This window comes from Ambystoma mexicanum, chromosome 1q, assembly GCF_040938575.1.
Source record: "Ambystoma mexicanum isolate Mex_15411 chromosome 1q, UKY_AmexF1_1, whole genome shotgun sequence".
Lineage (NCBI taxonomy): Eukaryota > Metazoa > Chordata > Amphibia > Caudata > Ambystomatidae > Ambystoma > Ambystoma mexicanum.
Genome location: NC_090922.1, coordinates 1,061,541,189 through 1,061,553,682, shown reverse-complemented (window position 1 = coordinate 1,061,553,682; position 12,494 = coordinate 1,061,541,189). Strand labels below are relative to the sequence as shown.

The 12,494-nt window shown below is 42.4% G+C and overlaps 1 protein-coding gene across 10 annotated transcripts in view; it reads left to right on the top strand.

The window, feature by feature from the left end:
* KYAT3 (kynurenine aminotransferase 3) overlaps window positions 1-12,494 on the top strand; it is a 597,660-nt gene that overhangs the window by 125,166 nt on the left and 460,000 nt on the right. For 4 of the 10 annotated variants that reach the window (XM_069641751.1, XM_069641747.1, XM_069641746.1 and 1 more), the window contains one exon: window positions 3,582-3,652. The exons of the other annotated variants lie outside the window; for them this stretch is intronic. The gene's annotated coding sequence lies outside the window, so the exon portion shown is untranslated. The remainder of the gene's footprint in view (window positions 1-3,581; window positions 3,653-12,494) is intronic. 10 annotated transcript variants of the gene reach the window in all.

Here is a 12,494-nt window from a genome sequence, read left to right as displayed (position 1 = left end):
GAAAGATGAAGGTCGTTGCACTGCCAGGGAAGAAACCAGCCGCGGAGTTTCCCGGTTAAAGGTACTACCCTTTATTTCGCGGTCGTGGTAAAACGTGGTATTCCGGTTGCCAGGGTGCTTGGCACAGGCAAGGCGGCCACGAGATGCGTCAGGAAGGTGAAAAGATGGTGAAACTGTTTATCCCCACCATTCAAAGGAAGAAGATTCTCCGGCAGGAGATCTCCTCTGTCGTTGGGAAAAGTGGTGAGACGGTTCAGCAGGGCTCCACCGGTGGTGTCGTCATAGCAGGTCGGCTCAGCTTCTCCCTCGTCGGATTCTTAGGTCCTATGGCGACTTCTGGAGTTCCAGTCCCCAAAGCCCTGCTTTTATGCAAAAAACCCCCATTCACTCAGCCTAGCTGTCACTCAAACAGCCGGCTCACCACTTGGGCCAATCAGGACGGAGTGCGACTTGAGTTGCCTAGGCAACTCAGTCCAGGGAGCCTAAATTCCCCTCCACCCCTCCTAAGTACCCCAGACAGAGTGGCACCACTTTGGAGGGCTTCTGTGGAGAAGCCCGCCAAAAAAGTGGAACAAAGGGCTCGACTTGGGTTAGAGTCACAGAAGAGAACACAAACGCCATTTTAGAACTGAGTTTTGGCAAAAAATACCAACCGGAGAATTAATAATAATTAAATAAACCGGCGGTATGTTCGAGGCTTTCGTAATTAAATAAATAAAGATAGTAGCCTCGAACAGTGGGAAAATCCCATAGAGAAATATTCGCGGTTGAATATAAAAAGTAGTATCCACTGCCACCAGCCAAATCTCGATCAGGGGGGACGGAGACGTGCCCCCTCGACTAACAGACCCCGGGGCAATCCAACTGCCCCGGCCAGTATGTCCACATTATGATGGTTTGTACTGGTTCTGTTCAGAATTCACGACTAGTAAAGTCAATGGTGACTTTACATGCCCTGGGAGACAGTAGTCAGTCCCAGGGTATGGAGTCTATACTGGGGGGTCACTATGACACCCCTGTGTTACTGCACTGAGGGTGCTGTGTAACACACATCACAAAAACACATGAAGCCCTATGGAGTAAAAGACCCCATAGCCCATTAAACACAACTAGAGTCAAAGGAATACACTCAAATCATGTCCAAGAGTGAGGGTAAAAGAGTCTCACTCTTGGCAGGAGAAAAAAATAAACCCCAAAAATCCAGCAAGCTGCTGGGGGACTCACTAGGTTAGGAAATTCAGCCTAAACTGAGAATTCTCCCTAACACCCTACTCCTCTAGGCTCTCTGTCTGCCGCCTACTACTGCTCTCAGTCCTGCTCCTCTGGACTCTCTGCCTAGCAGCCTACTACAGTCCTCTGAAATCCACTACAGTTTTTCTGTACCTTGCACCATTTGGTACTGCAGCCCTGCTTCCTTGTTTGCAGCCCCCCTCTTTCCTGGCTGCTGCTTCTTTTCTCTCTTCCTTGTTTGCAACCCCTTGTTCTTGATCCCTGTCCTTCTCTTCCTTGGATCCTCTGTCCTCCCCTTTAGTTGACCCATTTCTATTGTACTGTTTCTTCCTTCATTCCCTTCTGCTAGATTTCTCTTAGACTTCCTTGGGTTTATAGTCATAATGTCGACAAAAAAATGTCGACAGACAAAAATGTCGAAAAAATAATGTCGAAAATAATAATGTCGACATTCTATACTTTTAATGTAAAAAGTCATAATGTCGAAAAAAAAATGTCGACATTTTTTTTTCGACAATATGACTATAAACCCTTAACACTATCAACACCTCACCCAACACCCTCCTGCAACCCCCCCACACCCCACACCACCACCCTCCCACCCCTCATATGCAACACATTCTAATTATTTATATATTTATTTATTTATTTTTTCAATAAATAAATAACCAACAAAAAGTATCATTTACTATGGGGGGGTCCCCCCCCAACCCCCCCTCACCCAACACCCCCCTGCCACCCCACCACACCCCCTAACCACCCTCTCACCCCTCATACTCAACACAATCTAATTATTTATTTATTTATTTATTTATTTTTTCAATAAATAAATAACCAAAAAGAGTCTAATTTACTATGGGGGGGGTCCCCCCCCAACCCCCCCTCACCCAACACCCCCCTGCCACCCCACCACACCCCCTAACCACCCTCTCACCCCTCATACTCAACACAATCTAATTATTTATTTATTTATTTATTTATTTTTTCAATAAATAAATAACCAAAAAGAGTCTAATTTACTATGGGGGGGGTCCCCCCCAACCCCCCCTCACCCAACACCCCCCTGACACCCCCCCACACCCCCCCCAACCACCCTCTCACCCTCATTCCCAACACATAGTAATTATATATTTATTTATTATTCAATAAATAAATAAACAAATAAATAAAAAGAATATCATTTACTATGGGGATGTCCCCCCCAACCCCTCTCACCCAATACCCCCTGCCACCCCCCACCCCTCATACTCAACACATACAACACAACAATAAATATATATTTATTTATTTATACAACATTTCGAAAAAATGTCGACATTAATGTAAAATGTCGACATTTTTGTATGTCGACATTATTGATTTTCGACATTAATTTGTCGACATTTTGACTGTCGACATTATTGATGTCGACATTATGACTGCACACCACTTCCTTGTCCCTGGTTATTTCTGTTCTTGTCTCTCTTGTGTCTTATGTTGATCCTTTGTACAGAGCTTGACTGTTGGTTTCCGGCAGGCAACCTCTGCCCCTTCCCTTGTCATGTTTTCTGTTTAACAGACACCCACAGCTGTTGTTCCCAGCCATGAGCAGACAGAGTGGGCCTCTGTAATAGTAATCCGTGCAGAAGGCTGGAGTTTCCAAAGGTCCGTGGAACACTTTTTCCATATCTGCATACACCCCAAGAGGGAATCCAGTTTGTTTGTATCTTTGTATTTCCTGCCCCTTTCTGTTCACAACTACAGTTGCCTACTTTTATTTCTTGATGAGTTTCCTGCTGTGTGTGTACTTATCTATCACCTTACATCAACACAGCCATCCAAACCCTACCTGGGGGCCCTGTGCCACTCTTGACAGAGTGCCATCCTTGACAATCTTTGACATTTGTTTAGAGATAAGATAACGCAGTTTCTAGTCTTTATTTGGGTCATTGCTAAGCTTCTTGCCCTTTTCCTTTTCCCGTTTTGAGGTTTTTGGTTGTCTCCAAGTTACATTTATGAACCTGTCATTATGTTTGCCCGCACATGATGCGCAAAGGGTTCCTGTAATCACCTTCTAGCGCCAACCTAGTCAATGCCCATTTAGGAAAATCCGTTTCCCTTCTCACTGCAGTGCATTTTCCTTTTCTAGTCACTTACCCTATCCCGAGGCCCACTCCACTATATTACTTCGCATTCTTCAGAACTTGCGCCCCTGCTTGAGATCAGGATGGATAGCCCCACACACTAAAAGTTAAGGTGAGCTTGGTGACATTCTTGAACCATAAGGAGAGTCCTATTGATTAGGGTCTAGGTTGAGCTAGAGAAAAGGAGTTTTAGCTAGATGGCTTAGTCTTCCCTGTTTTTTCTTACAGAATTAACCTGATGGTCTAGGAGAGAAAATACCACCTAGAATTTCCAGGGCGCTTCTGCAGAGTTTCTTCAGGTAAGCGTTACACCTCCCATATACCTGATCAGGATTGGTCCTATATTCTGGTAACGCTGATACCTACCCTCAATGCGTTTTGAAATTGTAAGACTCCGAGGGCCGCAAATCAAAGGTCGGCCCCTGTGATAAGGCATCTGATAGCAACGACCCCGAACACATGCCTCCATAAAAATATAGGTCAGAATGCACCTATTTCTCACCAACAACCCCCTTTGATGTGCTGTTTTGCTTACAGTCAGTAGTTCTTGCGTGCCAAGTATTTTATCTAGCCTAGGTCTCATTCCTTTTGTGGGACGTGTATTTATTCAGCTGTTTGGACAAGTGTTTGGTAAGGTAACTGCAGAACCCCAAAGTTGCTTTCATGCTGATATCCATCTGACCCTCCCCCCGATCAGTGAAGCACCCACAAGAGCCCGACGAAAGTGGGAAGTGTGAAAGCACAGTATTACACTCTATGGCATCCTCCAAAAGGCACTTCTTGCAAAAGAAATTGAGAGGATACATTTCAAGAGACAATTTGGATGCTTTATTTGGACACTTTATGTAAACATTGTTGAACAAATAAATAGCTGCTAATCATTTGTACCGGGAAGTGAACTGTTCCACGAGGTCTGCTTTTGGTGGACAGGGCACGTTTGCAACGTTTTGTGCCAATGTATGTGTCCTCGAAACAAAATCATGAGCGATTCCATGAGTATTTATGTCCAACACAGTCAAAATGAGATCTTTCACAAAATCAAATTCCATTTCCTGGTATATTGGCTTGACCACCCATTTTTTGCTTCTTTTCGTAAAGGCCATTGTGTAACAAAGCATCCCAAAGTTTCCCACAGTCCTCGATTGTTCTCTCCCTACGTCTCGTTATGCACAAAGACCACTAGCAATATCCTATATTGCATCCCTTCTATGCCGAAATGCAATCTCTTGGGCCTGTACCTTAGGCACATATTGTGGAACACAGAGGCATTGCTAGGGGGCAGCTGAGGGGGCTATATCTCCAGGTCTTTTGGTTGTAGCCCCAGATAGAAGCTTGGGCTACAACCAAAAGGCTATAGATGGCCCCGAATCCCGCTAGTCCCGACATTAGCTTAGCCCCTGACCTTTTCTAGACCTAGCAACAACCCTGGTGGAACACCTCCAAATCTCCTGTGTAACAGAATTCTGAGTCCCTTCAGATCTCTTGATCGAGTTTTATCAAACACGATCTTCTCAAGAGCTTTGTGTGGAGGTGAAGATGGAACTAACCACTTCTTGCGTTCCTGCCCCTCCGATAAAGGTCCATGTGCATATTGGTGAAAATGTAGGTTTCTGTCCAAGAGTGAACGTTGGAACAGTGGTGCATTACTGAGCACCATTTTTCAAGTAGTTTTTCTACAGACCCACCACAAATTTTGGAGCTCCACCAAAGATGGTTGCAGAAAGACTGGGACCACTATAAAATATTTTCAGAATTCTTCTATTTTTTTTAGTTTTTTTTTTTCAGCAGAATGGGATTTTATTATTGATTGATTTGGCAATGTGCCATACATCAAATTGATGGCAAATATTTGGAAACTGCTCTCTCATGGTCTTGGCTTTTGAAACGTGTCTGTCGGTGGCTATGAGGTCTATTTACATTCCCCTCAATTGGAGATCTTCCAGGGATTTGATAGACATGTTTCTCCATGGCCACTGCGGATTTACATTCAGACACCTGCATGACCACCGAACTCACAATTTTTTTTTTTGTTGCCAGGTCCTAAAAGTGGTATGTGCAGTACTTGCTGAAAAACCGGGGCTGTCAGACTGTCCATCGCCAGCTAGCCTGAACCGTTTGTCAGAGAATGTCCTTTCAATTGACATTTGTTGAATAAATATTCTCGTTGATATTTGTAGTACTGCGTTTTAGAAAGGAACTGGAGTCCCACCAATTGACGGAAACTGGACAACTTACTAAAAGTAGAGCAACTGAAAAGTAAAGCTGCTGCACACAGTAGATTTCCAGCTGGCACTTTGCCCAGCATCGGTTGAGCGGGCCATGAAAATTTAGCATGGAGCAGATCACAGGTGGCTTGTATTTTCAGGTTAGTGCCTTGTGATACACAAGTCGCATTCAACAATGGCTTCCTGCATACTCCCTCCCCCCAAAACCCCTCCCTCACTGGAGGGACACATTTCAGCACCAGTATAATCTCTACTAGGCAGCTGTTGAATACAATGTAATTGTGCTCCTTTATTAGACTATCGTCCTGCATGAATGTGGTTTGTGACTCAACTGTGGTGGACATATCGGCCGAACAGGACACACTGAAGTCGAAATCTTTGGCTAGTTCCTCGGTCAATTGCGTTAAGGCTTCAGTCTCTGTTATTTCAGCTTGTGTTATTTGAACACGAATTGGAGAAACCATCAATATCGATTGTTTGTTGGGTGGCCCTTTTTTTGCGGGTGTCGATTGTGTGAAGTGGTCACTGAGTACTTCAAAAGCATATTCCTTATATTTAGTGTTTTCTTCGTCATCTTGTCTAGTTTTCAAATTGTAGCAATGGTCCAAAAACACTTTGCTTGCTTTGCCGGTCACTTTCAATTAATTTTCTGGCCATTGGTCATAAGCATCTAGAGTCTGCTTATTGACTGAACTACGCAGCGCCTCAAATAATAGTTGCTCCATGGTGAAATCTGTTTGGCAAGCAGCATCTCTGGTTTCATTTGTTGTCTGTCTTCATACTTCGTTTTCTTCTGGGGCTCTAGGAGATGGGTTGTAAAAACATGTTCAATGTAAATCCAACATACAGTATATAGAACTTTACATTTAAAAAAAGCATGTTATGAAGATGGCAGCCCAAAACACTTCGTAATCGAAATTGTTTATTAGTTACCCTCGCTTTCTCGATTTTCTGTGAAACAGTGTTCTTCACTGTAACGAATGCACCCGCAAGCTGGTCCGCCACCTCGGATCCACGTGCCTCCTCTTCTATTTCCCGATCTTGTATACATCCCTTGAATACAATATTCATTAAAAAAAAGATCGTATTTGAAATCAAATTCTTTCCCCGCACACATGGCTTACATAAATACCCTCTTACACTGTGTATGTCATTTAGTCAAAATATACATTTCGAATTTCACCTGATTGATGGCTAGTGTACTCGATCAGAGATCACCGTGCGAAACCCACTGATTGTAATGTTGCACTCAAGCATTTTGCATTGTATTCGGCATTCGGGTAGAAATTGTAACGTTAGAACTGAAATGGTAAAAGTTTGAAAAGATGCTTGTTTATAATAATGTCACCGTCTAATAGTATGAGATGTAGGATATACTTTCTTTCATTCAAGGGAACTGTCAGTACGCATACCTCATGCTCTGGACCAGCTCCAAAGGATGATGTAATTGTAGTTGAAGTATCAGCATAACCCTGTAGCACAATACTTGTTTAAGTATGGATGAAAAAAGTGAAATTGAACAGACACAATGGAATGCAGACAATGGTACATATGAATAAAAACCAATAAATTAAACATTATGTAAACAAACAGGATACATAAACTGTTTCAGATTATCTACAATTCCATGCATAATACATTTCCGGAATCGAATAGCAAAATGAAACTACCTGATAGGCGATCAAATTTGTTATTGACTCCGGGAAACAAATGACTCACAATCTTGCTCCTTTAATTTCAGTGCATTGTCACAGTGTTTTAAAGGGAAAATTAGATTTGAATAAAAAATGTGGTTATATCCAACTCTGAAGAATATGAACTTCAGCAGCGAGTCTGTATGGCTCACCATTGGTATATTGGACGTGACGGTGATGTTTTCACTACCGATAATCTGTGCTTCAGTCAATATGCTAGCCTAAAATAATTGACATGTAAAGCAACCAATTATGAAAAGATTATGCTTATTATCAAGGGCACTCTAGCATAGTTTGCTGTGTCCATAAATAGTCTTCTATGATGCTCCTAAAACCAGGGACAGATGTCTAGCAAAATGGGGTGTAGTTATAAAGCAATACAAACTGGTAAATATGCAAAGTTTTGTAAAACATTTAAACCAAAAACACCAATCCGTCCATGTAGTTACCTGTTCAGTACCCCAAGGCCTACAGCTAATTCATGCTCACCTGAGGCAGCGTGTGCATTAATAGAGTTGGAATTGCATTTGGAAGCAATTTACGCAGCGTTCTGAGTCAATGCTTCTTTGTGTGCTGCGATTTGTCGTACATATTTGTGGTAAAGTCCAGGCTGCAGAGGTGGAATCTATCTCCCCTCCAGTCCCCCAAGACTTCCTGGGCTCGACTTTCAAGCTCGTCCGGCGCAAATCTGCAATGTCTGACCCATTCTCTTATTAGTTCTATATTCCTCAGGAATATATGCATTATTGTGCCCTTAGGTTTGTTATGAGTCTTAGAACTGCAACCGTAAACCATGCAAGCAGGCATTGTTGAAAATCTGTAATAAAAAAATTCCACATCGTTAAATTATGTTGCATGAATGCGTGAGAAAGATGGAATTATCATACATTTTTCAATGCAATGTTTCTTTTGGTCACAGAGGCAAAACCTGTGTAGCTAGTCTAATATACACTAGGGTAACTTTCATACACAATTGATTGATGTGACGCAAATTGTAACGTGTTACTCGTCCGTTGAATGTACTTTCATGCATCAAAAGGAAACCTGCTTATAGACATGAGCCGCAAAGGATGCAATTCTATCCCAATTGACACTGATGACAATTGCTATATATCAAGAACAGAACAAATTAAACGGAAGTCAATGGTAATGGCATCGAGATGAATGAACATTACACTACTGGGTACATTCATTCGAAATAGATATGAGATCAGGAAGAGATGATTAGGTGACCTGCCCTTACCTTGACCAACAAACAGCTTCAGCAAGCAGGTTAGTTAGTAGCAGGAGAACAAGTAGCGCAATCACATATTGATTTTCAATGGTCACAGATGTTCTCAGGTAACACGATCACAAGTTGACTTGCAGTGCTCACAGATGTTCCTTTGATAAATATCAAGGGGTTTATAAAGAATTAGAAAAATCGGAGTGTATGTGAATGAGTGACATGTATATGATGTGGTCGTCTGTGGATAGCAGGGGCGCAGCCTGCTTCAAGGGGAGCCTGCCTGGAGACATGTGAACAATGGCCCCTGCGCGTAAAATAACTTTGAAGTGTACATGGTGTTTGGCACCTTGGCCGTTCCCACCCTGAGAGCCCCCTTGGGAGTCCATGGACACAGGTGTGAACTGCCATTGATAGGGTAGGGGGCGACGGACGGCCAATAGGCATGCAGGAAAGGGCAGATACACTGCTGATTGGAGAAACACTTATGTGGATTGCAAGGGCGCGGCCTTCTTCAGGGGAGCCTGCCTGGGGACACTGTGTCTGGGGAGGGCATGTGAACAATGGCCCTTGCGCATAAGATACCATTGAAGTGTACATTGTGTTAAGCACCTCGTCTGTTCCCAGTCAGCCCTGCCAGGACAAGTTAGCATGTCCTTGATAAACTGAAAAATTAAAACAACCATTCATAAGTTCAGTTTTATTTTGTTTTGTTGCTGATGTTGATAGCACAAATGTACTACACATTACATACTTTGAGTTGCAGCATAGTGTGGCAAAATCCCCTGTACTGATCGCTGTCAACGGGGAATGTGCCTCTAATGGCACCAACGACACAGGCGGGTATTACTCGTCGAACGCAGTGTCCAACCCTCCCATGAAGCCACCATGTAAATGCATGATAGGTCACCAGCCTGTACCACCTGTGGAAGAGAAAGATACAAACTGTATTTAAATGTACAAGATAAGTGTATCAAACCTTAGTTGAAAATTCAATTGTGTATCCTATGGCATTGTTGCCAGTACAAATGTTACTTCACGGATCCATCAACTTGGGCTTTAAAGTGTAGACACATTACAAAAGTGAACAAATATGCATTCCATTACATTTGGGATACAGAGAAATATTGTTTCTTGGTTGGACGTGAAAGAAACATAAGATGACCACTATGATTTCTCCAAATCGCGAGTGAGGTATAGAATTGCAAGAGTACATTCATTTGGCAGTGATAGATCAAAGTTACGACAATATAGGAGACAAACATGAAATGTTAGTGGCCTAAGTGACCTCACATCTAGAGTACACTTACTCATTACTTGGATTGCGAGGGGGAACTGTTGCGTGAAGTTCGTGCAGAAGCACCATCATAATCCTCAACACGGACCATGTGAGGCAGGCTGCCCTGAAGTCCTACAGCTCGGTAACGCATTGCGACCGTTTCTCATCTTCCGATATGTAGGACAAGCATCCAGAGTTTTCTCGGCAGCAGCAGTTCTCCTCCTCGGGTGGCATTACCTCGCACCGATTTGCAGGTACACCAGGTGGAGACGACGCCCATGCGACTAGGCTCAGGCTCTTGATCTGGTGATTCGTCCTCCCAACTGTTGTCCGAAGCCCCATCGTTTCCTCATCTTTCTTTCAAGTAATTCCACCTCAGAATACTCCATTGCCATTATGCAACAAAATTAAAATAGATAGTAATGATAGTACTAGTATCTGTTTGCATGGGCTACGAGCAACGAAGATAGCTGAACAGAGCAGAAACAAGCCACAGGATACACAAAAAGACAGTGAAACGATTGGAAAAGCAAATCTGATGTCTGTTGAGAAGCGGTCTGTTTATACTTATTGTGGAAAGAGGCGTCCTGCCAATATGGAGACACGTCATTAGCTGAAGCGCAGAGAATGTTGACACGAGACGTGCATTGGTGTTGTGAAATGGGCCATACGTGTCTAATGTTGTGAGCCTCAGGGGAGGAGGGGGATATGATTTAGTCCCGCCAGGGCAGTTCACCTTAGGGCGATGCAGCAATGGATAAGATTAGCACAAGATGGCCGCGACCTGCTGCCTGATTTTTGCATGTGTAAAAGTGAGGAAAACTGCAGTAAATTGCATAGGAAATGTTTCTAAGATTGATTAACGTATGCTTAAAAACACATGCCCGAACCCTCTGGACAGTAATATTTTTGTAGCGCACTATTCCTTTAAACATTATCCATTTGGAACTTTTGTCGTAGTTATACCTTTTTGTTGAACTTTAACTTTCTGAACAAAAGACAATACCCTTAACACCTTGGCGTTAGTTTTAGAATGTGAGTTAGGATTTCAGACACAGAACGTTATTGCTGTGGACATCTTGACTCCCTTAGTTTTGGTAAATGTAGTGAAATACCTCCTAGATTAGGGACAGTGAGGCAGTTTCCAACCCCTTTATCATTACAATAAAAGCTCATAACTATCATGGAGTTCTCTGTCTGCGTCTCATTTCTGGCTCCTCACAAATCTCACAAGCAATGTTTTGCTCTGTGACATGTGCAGTACTCCGTGCTCCCCAGCTATGTTCGCACTCATAAAATTATACAATAATAATGAAAATAATGGCCTGTATTATGATTATGTCAAGTGATTATGACCTCTTAATCGAGATTGGTTGGTTGTCTGAAAATCTCTATGGATTTGTTAACTACTGATATTTCTTAAGGGTTATGCTGTGTTGTGAAACTTAATTTCTCTCTTGCTCAGATATTTCAAACTTTTGAGTCTCCAAAATGCCATCCAAAGCAAATACTTTCTCGTGTGCCATTTTAAAAGGGATTTTATTGGCTGCTTTTCTTGAAAAGGAATGTATGCAACCCTGTCAAATATTGTGGAGGGTTGTTATCCATTATATGCCCTGCCTTTTAGAGGACAATAATGGAAAGGAAGAGTAGGGAAGTTAAAGTGAAGTAAAATAAACTGAGGTGAACAGTGTAAACTCCATTACAAAGTGTTTGAGAAGATGTATTTTTCTGATTTTTCTCCATTACATAAAGTGCAAAACATAGTGTTGCTAATGTTGTACATAGAAATGATAATAAACAACCTTCTTCATGACCTAAAAGTCATAAGGAATAATGCACATTTCTTTCACATACACCTTTTATAGTTATTGCATTGGGTAAAGAGTAGGTGGCCAAGGATGAGAAATATGCATGGAAGGCAGTCTTAAGTAGACTGCATGATCCTAAGAGCAAGAACACTGATGCCAGGAGTGTGCTAGTTTGACGGGACAGATCAGTTATCGTAGAAACCTATTCACAATTAAAGCATTGTGGATGGCGTTTTTAAAAAAAAAAAAAAGGAAACTTAAGGAAAAGTGCTAACCTATAAGGATGTGCCAGCTAAAGAAACAACATTCCTACTTAAAATCTGTGCTCCCAAACAGAAGAGCAATTAATCTTAAAGGATGGTGTATGATTACTCACACCTAAATATGATCAATTATCATAGAAGACCCCCAGCCACCAATGCACTATCCATTATTAAATGGTAAATATAACATGACCGGTCACTCACCAGGTTCACTGGCTTATACATTTGAACAGACACGTATGTCTTTATTATACAATCTGAAATGGTGTACATTCCAACGTTATATCAGACCTGATGATGCCCTGCCATTTTGGATTGGACAACCAAGATTTCCAGTTTCGACTTCTGAGTAAGGCTGATGAAACACATTGGATTGTGGTAGTAAAAAGTAATTTCCCACTGATGCTGGTGGGACTGCTCTGGCTAGCCACCTACACTTCCAGGATGTACCTTTGCATTGTTGATATCCTGTGTCCTTACTGGTTACTGGCCATAAATATTGGTGGTGTCTTTGGAGCATGGAACTGCAAAGTTCCTTGATTATCCCTGTGCAGGCTTGTTGCTGATGCGATTGTCATGAGGACCATGTTCAAAGTTGACCTTGATACCAGAGTTTGGCATTCACCCACAAATGGGGGGCCAGC